Here is a 14,505-nt window from a genome sequence, read left to right as displayed (position 1 = left end):
GCTCGTTTTTCTCGGGTGCTCGTGTTCTCGTGTGCTCGTGTTTTGGCATGATGGGCTCGGGGACGTGACGGAAGAGGGTGTATGATGGGACATAACTGTATGATAAATAATCATTTTCCACATTCCCTCCTTGTCCCATAATATACCCTCCAAAAATTCTTTGCTTTTTCTAGTCCACCTCTATACTCATTAGGTCGTTTACTTGTTCCTGTAACATGATTCTTTCTCTTTCTTTCCTTCTGGTCTGGGTTTTGGGAATGCAGGTAGTGATACAGAAACTACAGAGTGCTGGACCGCACTGAATACAGAGGCAGCAGGTGAAGAGAATAGCTAGAGCAAAACCTAGGACTGCAAGCACCTTCCATCCCCCATGAGGACAGGAGGCTCCAGAGCCAACCCGTCAGGGACCAGGCACCAGTGTCTGCATCTAGTTTTCTGGAAAGTATATGAAGGCGGGAAATAGCGGCATACACCGAGGGTGCATTATCTGGGATAAATATACAGCAGCTGGACCCGATCAGTTCACATACACCACCACGGTCAGCCAATATGATGTCTAGGACCATACGGTTTTGTAACGTCATGAGTCTGTCGGCAGCCATCTCAGCGGTGATGTTACTTAATGCACCGGCTGTTTCGTTTATGGCTCCCTGGACTACACGAGTCAGTTGTCTTATGTGGCGGCTGTTGATCATAGGCCCCCAGAATGGGATGACTCCTTTAAAGAAATCGCCAGCCTCTTGGCCCGCTGTATCTTCAGCATCTATGGCCCCCCTTCGCCGTCTATTAATTACGGTTGGGGGGTCACTGAGATGATAATCCGCTGGGGCGGTGTAGGTTGGGGGAAGGAGAAATGCAATGTAGCATTTTCCAGACCAGCCTTGAGGTAACCAAGTGCGCGTGTGAGGTCCACAGATAAAGTAGGTGTTGGGGGCAGTGGCCATCGTTGGGAAATTTGGATCAGGTAGGGTGTAGGTCTTGTTACATTTACTATCCCCCATTTTCTGACCTTTGCCCTTTCCTCTTACGCAGAATAGGCCCTGGTGGGGCACGGCCCATCCTCCCTGGTCTGTCTGTCTTTTCTGGACTGAGAATGTCTCCCTAAAGGAGGTGGTGTCATTAAAGAGGGAGTAACTGGTGTTTTCACTAATGTCTGCTCGTCCCCATGTTGCTGTGAGAGTTACCATCCTTGCGACGGCTCGTACTGTTTTTGCTTTTATCTCATTCCAGGTACTAGCGTTTTTGATCGGGGTCTCAGGAATGTTCCTAACAGAGGCGAAAAATATCATAGAGAGTGCATAGGTAGATCCAGCATAGCCAAAAGGGAGAGGAATAAAAGGCATTCCTCCGTGCACAGAATGTGGCATTAAACCACAGACCCAACAATTTGTTTTGTTAATCACCAATTGATGTTGGTGAAGTGTGGAGATGAATGTGTTATTGAAGAACTCTTTTCTTCTGTTCATGAGATGTGGAGGAAGATCTACGTGTGAATGCATAGCAGTATTATTCAAGGGCGCGGGGGAAGACGGCGGGAAAGCCAGATGAAGGAACCAACCTAGACAAGCCATGATGCAGAAAATAAGAATCATGATAGAAAGGAAAAGGGTAACTTTGTCATGTAATAGTTTCGCACAATGAGTCTTTATCTTCATAATTTCGGCTGCTTAATCTTTGAGAGGAAAAAAATGCACCAGTAACCGGACTCTTCCAAGCAACCGCTTCACCAAGCGTCCGTCTTGGGCTTAAATAGCCACTGGCAGGCCGGATTCAGATGCAAATGTCTCAAGTCTGTTTGGGGTAGGATCGCAGCCGCGATTTGTACTCTTCTTGGGGTAAAAGTTCTGGGAGGGGTGAAATAAAGTCTGTCGTTTCGGTGTCTTTAAAGTCTGTTTTTTCAGTGTCTCTGGTCTCAGGATCAGCAACAGTGTCCGGAGTTGGTCCGTAGAAGGGTTTGCAATGCGACACGTGCAACCACCCTTTCCGTCCCTCGACCTTGATGGCGGTCCTCGTCGTCAGCAGCACCAGTTTGGGGGACGTCCACCTTTTCTCCAGAGGGCTGGTTCGATCAAAATTTCTGACGAGCACCCATTGACCAGGCTGAAGGGGGTGCTCATCGGGCGCGGTCTTGTCTGGAAAGGCTGCAGCCACCTGTGAACGGCAAGAACGTAGTGCAGACATCAAAGAAGCCAAGTAATCTGTCAGTACATTTGCATCAATGTCAATTAGCTTTTTAGGAGATGGGACACCCCAGATATTCGGAGGCCTCCCAAATGTAATTTCATAGGGGGACAGACCCGTCCGGGAATGTGCCACCATTCTCATATAGAAGAGGGCAACCGGAAGAGCTGTAACCCAATCTATTTGTTTGTCAGCGCATATTTTTGCTAATTTTGTTTTTAATGTCTGGTTATGTCGTTCGACTAGGCCTGCTGCTTGTGGATGCCTAACACAGTGAAACTTCCAGGTGTATCCTAGCAGTAAGGAGACAGCTTCCATCAATTTAGAGGAGAATGGTTGTCCGTTGTCAGAGTAAATGACTCTTGGCAACCCGTAGCGAGGGAAGAATTCCCTCACCAATTGCTTGGCAGTCATCTGGGCACCATAGTCTGGGACGGGGTATGCTTCAGTCCATCGATTTAAGGTACAGACTACTACGAGGACATACTTATATCCCCGACATCTCTCCATCTGTATGTAGTCCATTTGTAGGACTTCAAAGGGGTGATCTGGAGGATGGAACCCTCCTTGTTCAATGGATACACTTTTCCCTGGATTGAACTGACAGCAAATCATACAGGTTCGTACTTTTTGTTTGGCTGCTGCACGCAGATGCTTGTTGTGCCATATCAGATTCAGACTGTCTAACATTCCTTTCTCTCCTAGATGTGCGGGACCATGAGCAGTTTCTATCATTGTGGGAACCATTAGGTCAGGGAGAAACCATTTGGACTTGTCCTGTGTTACCCAACCTTGATCTGTGTGTGAACCTCCCTCCTCTTCCCATTTTCTCTTTTTGGTTTCTGTGGCTTGATTTTGTATGTCTACTACATCCTTGGTCGGATCGATAACTGGACAGATAGTACTAATGGTGGTTTCGGTGTTTAGTGATTCTGTCTGAGCAGCATGTTTAGCTGTGGCGTCAGCCAGAGCATTACCTCTGGTGATAGAGTCTACAACTTTGGTGTGTGCTTTACATTTTAGTATGGCTATTTCTGTGGGTTTGTGTATTGACTCTAGTAGCTGGAGGATAAGGTCTCCATGTTGGATCTTGGTTCCATGAGAGGTCAGGAAACCTCTCTCTTTCCAAAGGATGCCGAAATTATGAACTACCCCGAATGCATATTGTGAGTCGGTGTAGATGTTGACTCATTTTCCTTTGGACCATTCACATGCTTGGGTGAGAGCTACTAGTTCTGCTGCTTGTGCAGAATGTACGGGTATTCTGGCTGCTAGAAGGACGGTGTTTTCTGTAGTGACAGCATAGTCTGCTGAGAGTTCGCCTGATTGGAGGCGCATACAGGAACCGTCTACAAACAGTGTGTGTTCCGGTGTACTTAGAGGAACATCTGTAAGATCAGACCGGGGTTTTGTAACTAGTTCGACCACCTCTAAGCATGAACCTGGTTGTCAACTGGAACCGTAGGCAGTAGCGTAGCTGGGTTGAGGATATTGCACCTTTTGATGATAATATGGGGTTGGAACAGAGTGACTTCATAACCTGTGAGGCGAGCTATGGTTAAGTGTTGTATCTGTGTCCTATTCAAAAGCAATTCTACTGCATGTGGAACTTGTACTACAAGGGAGTGTCCTAGTACTATGGAATCACTTTGTCGTATTGCTAGAGCTGTAGCTGCAACAGATTTCAGGCAGGCCGGCAAACCTTGTGCAACAGGGTCAAGAGTGCTAGAAAAATAAGCACAGGGACGGTGTTTGTTAGCTTGTGTTTGTGTGAGTACTGACAAGGCTGTACCTTCCCGTTCTGTGACAAAGAGGACAAAAGGTTTGGCATAATCAGGTGTGGCTAGGACAGGTGCAGAGCATAATGCCTGTTTGAGGGTGTCAAAAGCAAAAGTGTGCTCAGGTGTCCATGGCAATGGGGAAGAGGTTGAGCTTGTTAGCTATATCAGGGGTTTGGCCAGTTATGCAAACTGGGGAATCCACTGTCTACAGTAAGACGTGAGACCAATAAAAGCACGGACTTCTTTCTGTGTCTTGGGGACAGGAATGTTAAAAATGAGTTGAATTCTTTCAGGTGTGAGTGCCCTACCCTCCTTTGACAGCAGGTGTCCTAGGTAGGCCACCTGCTGTAAACACAATTGTAATTTCGAGGGTGACACCTTGTGGCCATGTTGTGCAAGGAACATTAGGACAATTCGTGAAGCTTGTTCACATTCTGGTTTGGAGCGTGCGGTGATCAGCAAGTCATCGACATATTGTAACAATGCCGTGTTGGCGGGCAGAACAATGTCATCTAGCTGTCTTTTAAGTGCCTGACTGTAGATACTGGGACTTTCTGTATATCCTTGGGGAGCTCTTGTGAAACAGAAACTACGACCTTGTAGGGAGAATCCAAATAGGTACTGACTATCTTGGTGGATGGGTACACTGAAGAAAGCATTCTTCAGGTCGATTACAGTAAAATGTGTAGCCTCAGGATCTATGGCTGTTAACAGAGTACTGATATCTGAGACCACAGGGTATTGTGGTACTACACATTTATTGAGTTCACTTAAGTCAACCACGAGTCTGTAGACTGGTGGCGCACCATCATCAGTTTTCTTTCTGACAGGCAGGACTGGCGAGTTACATGTGTTGGAAGGTACTTCTCTGACTACTCCTTTTGTTATCAAACCATCGATAATCTGAATAAGGGCTTGTTCTGCATCTGGAGGTAATTTGTTTTGACGGATACGAGGTAGGACAACGCCTTCTTTCAGTGTCACTAAGTGTGGTGTAATATCCATGAATCCTACATCTGTTGGATTAGTAGCCCATAGTGTAACAGGAATGTCTCTTAGTCTGACATCTAGTTCTCGTGTGGTGAAATGACCTTTAAAATCTCGGAGGAATAGTCGGACTCCTTCTGGGGAACAACATATTATAGCACCTAGTTCTTTTAGTGTCTGGATGCCAAGGAGATTTTCGGGACAGGACTTTGTAAGCACTAAATCGGTGGAAGTTGTAAGAGGACCAACTTTAAGTGAAATTGGTTCAGAAACTTTGTTGATGACAGGTGTACCAGAAACACCCAAGGAAATACTATTTGAGCCAGAGAGGGGTACCTTGGGAACTTCGTTGTGCTGCACTGTCGTCCTACTAGCCCCGGTGTCGATCAGAAATTTTGCTTCCTTACCTAGGAGTTTAGCATGTACATAGGGACCCTCTTGGTCAACCGGGACCGGTATTAGTGGACGATTATCGTGTTCCTCCCAGCTGTTTCATGAGATCATGGGGAATTCAGGATAGGATGACACTGGGTACTGATAGAGTTGGGTGGTAGGTTTAGCATCAGTTGGAGGAGCAGAAGGACGAGGGGGATAGTTACGAGGTTGTGTCTTCCCAGTGGCAATATTATGTTGTAATACTGGACAGTCACACACAAAATGTCCTGGCTTTTTACAATAATTACAAGTAACTTTTTCTTGTGGTACTTGGGGTTGTTTAGGGGTCTGTTGGATCGTATTAGTTTGTGCTACTAATACCTTCATTTTAGTATCTTTTGTTCTCTTCTTTTCTTGTTCTTGTTCATCCCTAATTCTCTTTTGGTGATATTGGAGCATCTGAAGTGCTTGTGAGGGGGAGCTTGCTTGCCAAGTACTTTCTACCTTCAGTACTCTATTTTTGATCGTGGGCAAGGCATTTTCTACGAGTTTGGAAACAAATAATCGACTATAGGCATCTCCACCGGAGGAGAGGCCGCTGTTGATGAGGAAGCATTTCTCTAACCTGGAATAATAGTCCCCTATCTCCTCATCTGGTTTCTGTTTACATGCAGAGATAGTATCCCAATCTTCTTTCTTAGTGGTCAGCAACTGGGACAGTATTTTAGGGAGACAGCGAGGGAGTTCCTGAACTAGAGGTCCCAAACCTTGTCCGGGATTACGAGTGGCATCTTCTTTTTCTAAGTCTGCCCATGTTACCTTTTTCCCTTCAATCTCCCAATCTTTTCCTTTTAGCTTGTCGTACGTTCCTTGAGGTAACAGGACTTTAAGGAGAATATTGAGGTCTTTATAAGTAAAGGAACCCATTTGAAGAATGTCATTGAGTTCCCTATGGAAACCCGAAGGGTCTTTTTCGTGGGAAGGGACCATTTTCTTCATCTCGAGTATTTCCAGTTTTGTCAAAGGAGTGTACACAAATGTTTGTTGCAACTTTCCATCGGAATCTGCAACGGGGTGTACTTCTCGGAGGGGGAACTGTCCTTGGTCATAGGGATGGGGATTTGTACTGCCTGTGAAACATTGGATATATCGCTGATGTAGTTCAAGGAAGATATTAAGGAATTCTTGTCCCCTAGCCACCCACCTCCCTTCTAAACAGTCTCGTAAGAGAGGATGTAATCCTTTTGGTGGGCAACCAGTATCTTCGTACATTGTAATGAGGTGTTGAACCATATAGATGCTAGCTAGTCTTTGAGAGGCTAGAGGAATCGATAAAAACATTTGAGCAACTATATCAGAGCCATATATGGAGTATTGAGATACCCAATGGGTGCTTGATCTAGCGAGTTCTTTTTCTTGTGTGGTGAGTGGAGGCTCGTCGTCCATCCAATCATCTAGAGCTTCTTGTGTTCGTTGGAACAACCTATCTGTGGGGGCTGACAATTTCTTAGTTCTAAGTTTGAATTGTCCGTTATTCTGAGAACGAGGGATACGGGAACGTACTGCACCCTGAAAAGCAGTTCCTTCGTCTCTATCCTCGCTCGTACTCTCATTCTCAGTTCCCTGGGTAAGGGCATCTTTTCGATGGGAATCGGAAACCTTGCTTATGAAGAGCGGAATAAAAAGATCTATTTCTTTTATTTTATTGTAATTTCCTGCGACTATTGCTTGGTCTAGTTGTAGTAAATCATCAGGAACTCTTTTTCCTGCACTAGCTATCATTCTAATAAAACAAGTGATCATGAATCGTGAGAGGCATTTTCTATGTGCTATGGGTCTATTTTTTATAGCCTCCTGTAGAGTTTCTACATTTTCTCCTGTTCGAAGCGCTTCATAAATTTTGTTTAGGCAATTTGTGACATTCGGTACCTCTCGTATACCTTCTAGAGCTTCTCGTAAGCGAAGGGAAATATCTGCTTGTGAACCTTCCCCTGGGGTTGGATCATAATCACATTCTAACATAGGTAGAACACCACCCGAAGTGTCAGGGATGGGTTCCGTCTGAGTAACTACTCGTCTGGCTGTTACCTGATTCGTATAAGCAGGAGGAGGCTCCATCAAGTAAGTAGTAATAAAATCGTCAGGTACAGAAGGAACCTTAGGGTGTGGAGGTGCCGTAGGGGTACTAGAATCTGAGTTAATCTCGGACCCTGTTTTTGGTGAGAGGACAGGATATATACCCGTTACTGAGGCTGAGACCTCCCTTTTCTTTTGTTCAGAACACATATCATCATCCTGATCCTGTAACTTTTTCATCTTACTTTCTTCCGACATTCTCTTTGCTTTCTCAACTTTCCCTTGCTCTTTCTGTTCCCTTCGATGTGCTTCCTTTCGCCATATATCAACACTCTCTAACATCGAGGGTCTCGCTTTCTTTTCCCAACATCTTTTCTCAACCGCCATGATACAATTCAAATCCCATGTGCCACTCTTTGGCCATCTGATCGTGATGTCTAAATCTTTAGTATAACCTTCCCAAAGATCCAAATACAAGATGGCACCAATCCCATACTTTGTGTACATAACATAACCAGGAGTATCCTTCGGGGGACTGGTACAGACTGTTCCAGTAACCCCTTCCGGGTACCCAGTTTACACAGCTTAGAGAACAAAGGCATTGTATCAGATACAAATAAAAACTTTACACTTGAAAAAAACTCGATATATTCTGAGTATCAGAATACAAACATACCGTTTTCTAGAAACCTAGAACCCGTCTTTACCGTGCTCTGAATAACTCAGAACCCGTCTTTACCGTGCTCTGAATAACTCAGAACCCGTCTTTACCGTGCTCTGAAAATTCAGAACCCGTCTTTATACACCCCAGCAGTACTCACCGAGGTGCAGAGAACTTGAAGACCTTGAAGATCTGGACACTTGATTACGCAGTGCTCGTGGACAGGGACTGGTCGGGTTTCAGACGACCTCGGACTCGGCAATCTTCACAGGTTTCGGGCTCTGGGTCGAGACTTCCGCTGTCGTCCTCACCGCCTCGTATGGATGGCTAGGCCGTGGCTCGGCCCCTCTTCGACACGAAGGAGTTCATGCAGGAACACCCTGCAGTGTGCATGTAGAAGTCCGTCGATGTCTTGAAGAGACCGGTCTAGGTCCGCATCACCGGCGTGTGGGGAGAAAGGGAAGTTCCTGTTCGGGCGCCAATTTGCTGTGGTAAATATTTTAGTAATTTACCTTGATCAGAATTTCTAGGCAATATCAATAAGTTCAAGTATGAAGAGCAGAGTCCGTGGTGGTTCGAATTCAGGGTCTTTATTCAGTAACTCGAGTTAAGGGAGAGCTCCGTCACCTGAGGAGGATCGGAAGAATCTCTAACATTATTATCTGAACACACAGTATTTATAGCAGGAAAAGAGGAAAGAGCTTCCCTTTAATGCATGCCCGGATCATACGTTAACATAAAACAGAAGTCATGTAGGCCCGGATCATATGTTGCAATGAAACAGAAGTCATGTAGGCCCGGATCATATGTTGCAATAAAACAGAAGTCATGACCATAAAAGGAGGCAGCGTCATGAAAGAGTGAAGACATGGTAGAGGAGATAAGGCTGAGTCATGATTTAGAATGAGGAAGCATAAGAGAGGCGAAGGTGTGGAGAAATAACACTAGGCTGGTTCCTTAGATAAGGGAGAGGTGGTCGTGACAGGATGTCTGTTTGTCGTGTTTCAGCATTCGGGGGCTCTTCTTCTCGGAATTGGTTATCGTGGTTTAACAGAATGGGGCCTATTTCTCGGAATTGGCCCGATTGTATGGAAATGGTTAGAGATGGGGGGGGGGTCTTGTTCTCGGCATCGGCTTAACCACAGTAATGCACGGTTTGAGTGAGGCAGTTGGTTCTCGGAGTCGCTTTGACCATAAGGATGAGCGTTTGACTTTTATTTTGGGGAAGGAGATCACGTGTGTAACTACATGAGGCGCATGATCAGCGCGTGATTGGTTCGTGCTCGTTTTCCTCGGGTGCTCGTGTTCTCGTGTGCTCGTGTTTTGGCATGATGGGCTCGGGGACGTGACGGAAGAGGGTGTATGATGGGACATAACTGTATGATAAATAATCATTTTCACCATTTCTCCCTCTCTCTCTCTAACTGTCTCCCTCTCTCTGTCTCCCTCCCTCTCCCCTGTCTCCCTCCCACTCTCTCCCTCCCTCTGTCTCCCTCTGTCTGTCTCCCTCTGTCTGTCTACCTCCCTCTGTCTCTCTCTGTCTGCCTCGCTCCCTCTGTCTCTCTCCCTCTGTCGCCCTCTTCCCTCTGTCTCACCCCCTCTGTCGGTCTCCCTCCCTCTGTCTGTCGCCCTCTGTCTCCTGCTCTCTGTCTCTCGCTCTCTGTCTCCCGCTCTCGGTCTCCCTCTCTCTGTCTCCCTTTGTTTCTGTCCCTCTGTCTCCCTCCCTCTGTCTCCGTTCTCTGTCTCCCTCCCTCTGTCTCTCTCCCTCCCTCCCTCTCTCCCTCTCTCTGTCTCCCTCCCTCTGTCTCCCTCTCTGTCTCCCTCCCTCTGTCTCCCTCTCTCTCTGTCTTCCTCTCTCTCTATCTCCCTCTCTCTCCCTCTCTCTCTGTCTTCCTCTCTCTCTATCTCCCTCTCTCTCTGTCTCCCTCTGTCTTCCTCCCTCTGTCGGTCTCCCTCTGCTTCCCTCCCTCTGCTCCTCCTGTCACACATACCTCCCGAGGCTTCGCCGGGAGCAACAACGCTACCTGCTGTGGCGCAACTTGATATTTTAAAAAAACGCTTTTAGACTTTGACTTTACCTGTCCTGGGGCCGCGCTCTGGTCACCGCGCACCCCTCTTGCCGCCACTTCGCCCCACTTGGGCTCACGCAGACCGAGCGCCCCACGCCGAGCGTTCTCCTCCCCTCTGACGGGCAGGTCACTGGGGCGGGGACGGGCGTGGCTTCCATCTTGGGATGCTCTGGGGTTGGCGGTGCAGCTCCTCTGTCCCTCCCCCCCTGGCTATTTCTTCCGGGCCTGGCGAGTCCCGCCCCAGCTCCTCCTGTCACACAGACCTCCAGAGGCTTCGCCGGGAGCAACAACGCTACCTGCTGTGGCGCAACTTGATATTTAAAAAAAAAAAGCTTTTAGACTTTGACTTTACCTGTCCTGGGGCCGCGCTCTGGTCACCGCGCACCCCTCTTGCCGCCACTTCGCCCCCCTTGGGCTCACGCAGACCGAGCGCCCCACGCCGAGCGTTCTCCTCCCCTCTGACGGGCAGGTCACTGGGGCGGGGACGGGCGTGGCTTCCATCTTGGGCTGCTCTGGGGTTGGCGGTGCAGCTCCTCTGTCCCTCCACCCCCTGCCACGCCCCTACTGCTTCCTGTGGCCTATTTTATGGCACTCTCATCCCGGCCACGCATGTGACGAGCGCAGCGGGCGCGACAAAGGCGCGCCAATGTTGCGCCTAAGTTAAGCCTGTCTGCGCCCGTCCGCGACAGGCCGGGACCTGGGGCCTTACACTCTGCCCCTCTGCTTGCATATTCATCCGTGCAGCTCCTCTCCTGCTCGGCTGATGTGCCTCTTCCCCCGTCCCTCACGCAGCATCTTACTTCCTTAGGTATTTACGCCCCTCATCCTGGCCGTACTGCTTCCCTGCAGTCTATTCCTTCCTTGCACTCCCAGGATTCTATGCCTTCCACCACTACTTCTTCTTCCTCTCATATTGCCTCTGCCTGCCTCCTCAACACTCGTTCGGCAGGCAAGCATCAATCGCAATTATTCAACCTCCTTACCTCTGATTCTCCCGATATTCTGTTTTTAACAGAAACCTGGTTTTCAGAGGCTTCCCTTCCCGATATCCTGGCCATCCTCCCCGATTCCTACTACGCCCTCCGGGCTGATCGCCCTGACGGCAGGATCGGAGGGGGTGTAGCCATGGTTGTTCGGACCAGTCTTCAATTCCAGCTTCTTTCCCAACCTTCTATAGCTGGCGTGGGCTTTTTGGTTGCCCGTTCCACTAATCTTCCCGTCTCTGACAGTCGTCCTTGTGTATCGCCCCCCCCCTGAGTATGCCCTTATTTGTGGCCTCCCTGCAGGAACTCCTTGCTACACTTGTAGTCAATAACTCCTCGGTTCTCCTGCTGGGAGACTTCAACTATTGGCCTGGTGATCCCAGGGAGGACCTGGCGTCCAAAGACTTCACGGCCACTCTCCTGTGCCTTAATCTCCAGTCCCATGTTTCTGCTCCTACCCACAACCTTGGCCATATACTGGACCAAGTTTGGTCATCTCAGGACATAGTCTCTCCCCCTAGCATCCTTCCCTGCACATGGTCTGACCATTCTCTTATTTTCTTTACTATCAACCTTGGCTCCCCTCACAAATCCCTTTGCCCTAAGAATATCCTTGCCCGTAGCTGGAACCGCGCGGATCTGCAATCCCTTTCTCTCTACCTTGCATCTTCTCCCCCTGATCTTAATGGCCTTCCTCTTGACATCCAGGCCGCTGCAGTCAGCAACTGGCTATCCTCTTCCTGTGACCGAGTTGCCCCTCTTAAGATAGTCAAGTCTGTTCGCCCACACGAGGCCCACAAATGGTTTAATTCTGAACTTAAGGTTCTTAAACTGGAACTCAGACGCTCTGAGCGTCTCTGGCGCCGCAATTACTGCCCCGACCTCAGGGCTAACTACAAACGCCTGTTGAACGACTATAAAAAAGCCATCCTTGCGTCCAAGACCAAGTATTTCTCTGAGCAGGTTGCCTTGTCTGCGAACAAATCTAAAGAGATTTTTTCTCTGGTCAACAACTTGGCCACCTCTGATCGCGTATGCCCTAAGCTCATTCCTTCCCAGGCCCTCTGCTCCTCCTTAAACGACTTCTTTATTGAGAAGATCGTTAAAATAAAATCTAACATTCCTACCACTCCCTTCTTTTCCCATCATTCTGCTCCCCCTGTTCCTAATTCTTCCCTTGATTCCTTCCCGTCTATTTCCTTGGACTCTTTTCTTGCCTTGCTTGTTAAAATCAAGTCTGGTTCTCCAGCCGACTGTGCTCCTGCTCGCGTGTTGAGTACTCTCTTTACCTCTTGCCCTACCACTCCTCTTTCTCTTCTTAATGCCTCTCTTTCCACTGGTTTGGTCCCCTCCTCATTTAAATCTGCGATTGTCCTCCCTATCCTTAAAAAACCTGGTCTGGATTCTTCCCTTCTCTCTAATTTCAGACCCATCTCTCTTTTACCCTATCTTGCCAAAACTCTTGAAAGTTATGTTACCTCTTGTCTTTCCTCTTACGTTGAGCAGAACCATCTCCTCGCTTCCCATCAAGCGGGCATCCGCTCGGGCCACTCTACGGAGTCAGTGGTGCTTGCGGTCCTTGACGAGCTGAAAGCCAAGGCCGACACCAACTCCCCCCAAGCTCTGGTTCTCCTCGACTTGTCCGCTGCGTTCGACACGGTTGATCATACCATCTTACTTGACCGTGTCGGCGCAGCGGGTATTCGGGGCTCTGCTCTCTCCTGGATTGCGTCCTTTCTTACAGGTCGCTCACAAGCTGTTCACCTCTCTGGCTTCTCTGCTTCTCCCCTCCCGGTGTCTTGTGGGGTTCCCCAAGGTTCCTCCCTTTCTCCTCTTCTTTTTAACCTTTATATTCGTCCCCTCATTGTTTCTCTTCTTGATCTGGGGGTCTCTGTGTATAATTACGCGGATGACCTCCAGCTCGTCTTTGATCTTTCCTCTTCTTCTCACTCTTTATCATTCTTTCACTCCACTCTGGTTTTCATCTCCGGATGGATGAGCGCCAATCATCTCAAGCTCAACCCAGACAAAACCGAGCTTGTCTTGACTGGTGGCTCATCCAGTCCTTGGTCCTCTGCCTTCTGGCCCCCGATCTTTGGTCCCCCCCCTACCCCGGTTTCCTCTGTTAAAACGCTGGGCATTAAGGTCAGTCAGGACCTGTCAATGCACGGCCAGGTCAGCTCTGTTGTGTCTTCTTGCTTTCTTTCCCTTCGTTTGATCCGAAAAATTTCTCGTTTTTTTCCCCTGGATTCCCTTAAAATTATCATTTCGGCCCTTATTATTTCCCGCCTTGATTATGGAAACAGCTTGTTCGTGGGCATCCCTGCCTACGAAACTCGCCGTCTCCAAGCAATCCAAAATCAGGCTGCTCGTCTTATTTTTCATTTTCCCAAAACTCACCACATTACTCCTGTCCTTAAATCACTTCACTGGTTACCTGTTTTGCAGAGATCCCTATTTAAATTAGGGTGCCTAGTCTTCCGGGCTGTTGATCGCTCTGCTCCGGCGTTCATCAACACCCTGATCTCCACTCACACCCCTGCCCGTACCCTCCGTTCCTCTAGTTCTGCCCTCCTCACTGTTCCCCGCTTCCGCAAATCCCGCACTGGTGGTACCAGATTCTCTGTTCTTGCCCCCCGGTTCTGGAACTCCCTCCCCCTATCTCTGCGCTCAATTCCCATTTTTTCACACTTCCGTAAAGCGCTCAAGACTTTCTTGTTTGCCCAGGCATACTCCGGCTAACCTCCTTGGCCCTGTTCTGTTCTGATCAGTAGAGCTCTCAGCGCCAGGAAGCCGCTTGGCCACCGTGCGCTCAATAAATACCTTATTCATTCATTCACTCTTGCTCTGTCTACCTCCATCTGTCACCCTCTGTCTCCCTCTCTCTCTCTCTCCCTCTGTCTCCCTCTCTCTCTCCCTCTCTCTAACTGTCTCCCTCTCTCTGTCTCCCTCCCTCTCCCCTGTCTCCCTCCCACTCTCTCCCTCCCTCTGTCTCCCTCTGTCTGTCTCCCTCTGTCTGTCTACCTCCCTCTGTCTCTCTCTGTCTTTCTCGCTCCCTCTGTCTCTCTCCCTCTGTCGCCCTCCTCCCTCTGTCTCACTCCCTCTGTCTGTCTCCCTCCCTCTGTCTGTCGCCCTCTGTCTCCTGCTCTCTGTCTCCCGCTCTCTGTCTCCCGCTCTCTGTCTCCCTCTCTCTGTCTTCCTTTGTTTCTGTCCCTCTGTCTCCCTCCCTCTGTCTCCGTTCTCTGTCTCCCTCCCTCTGTCTCTCTCCCTCCCTCCCTCTCTCCCTCCCTCTGTCTCCCTCCCTCTGTCTCCCTCTCTCTGTCTCCCTCCCTCTGTCTCCTTCTCTCTCTGTCTCCCTCTCTCTCTATCTCCCTCTCTCTCTGTCTCCCTTT

The sequence above is a fragment of the Lissotriton helveticus genome, chromosome 3_1, assembly GCF_964261635.1.
Source record: "Lissotriton helveticus chromosome 3_1, aLisHel1.1, whole genome shotgun sequence".
NCBI lineage: Eukaryota > Metazoa > Chordata > Amphibia > Caudata > Salamandridae > Lissotriton > Lissotriton helveticus.
Note: the sequence above shows the minus strand (reverse complement) of the source record.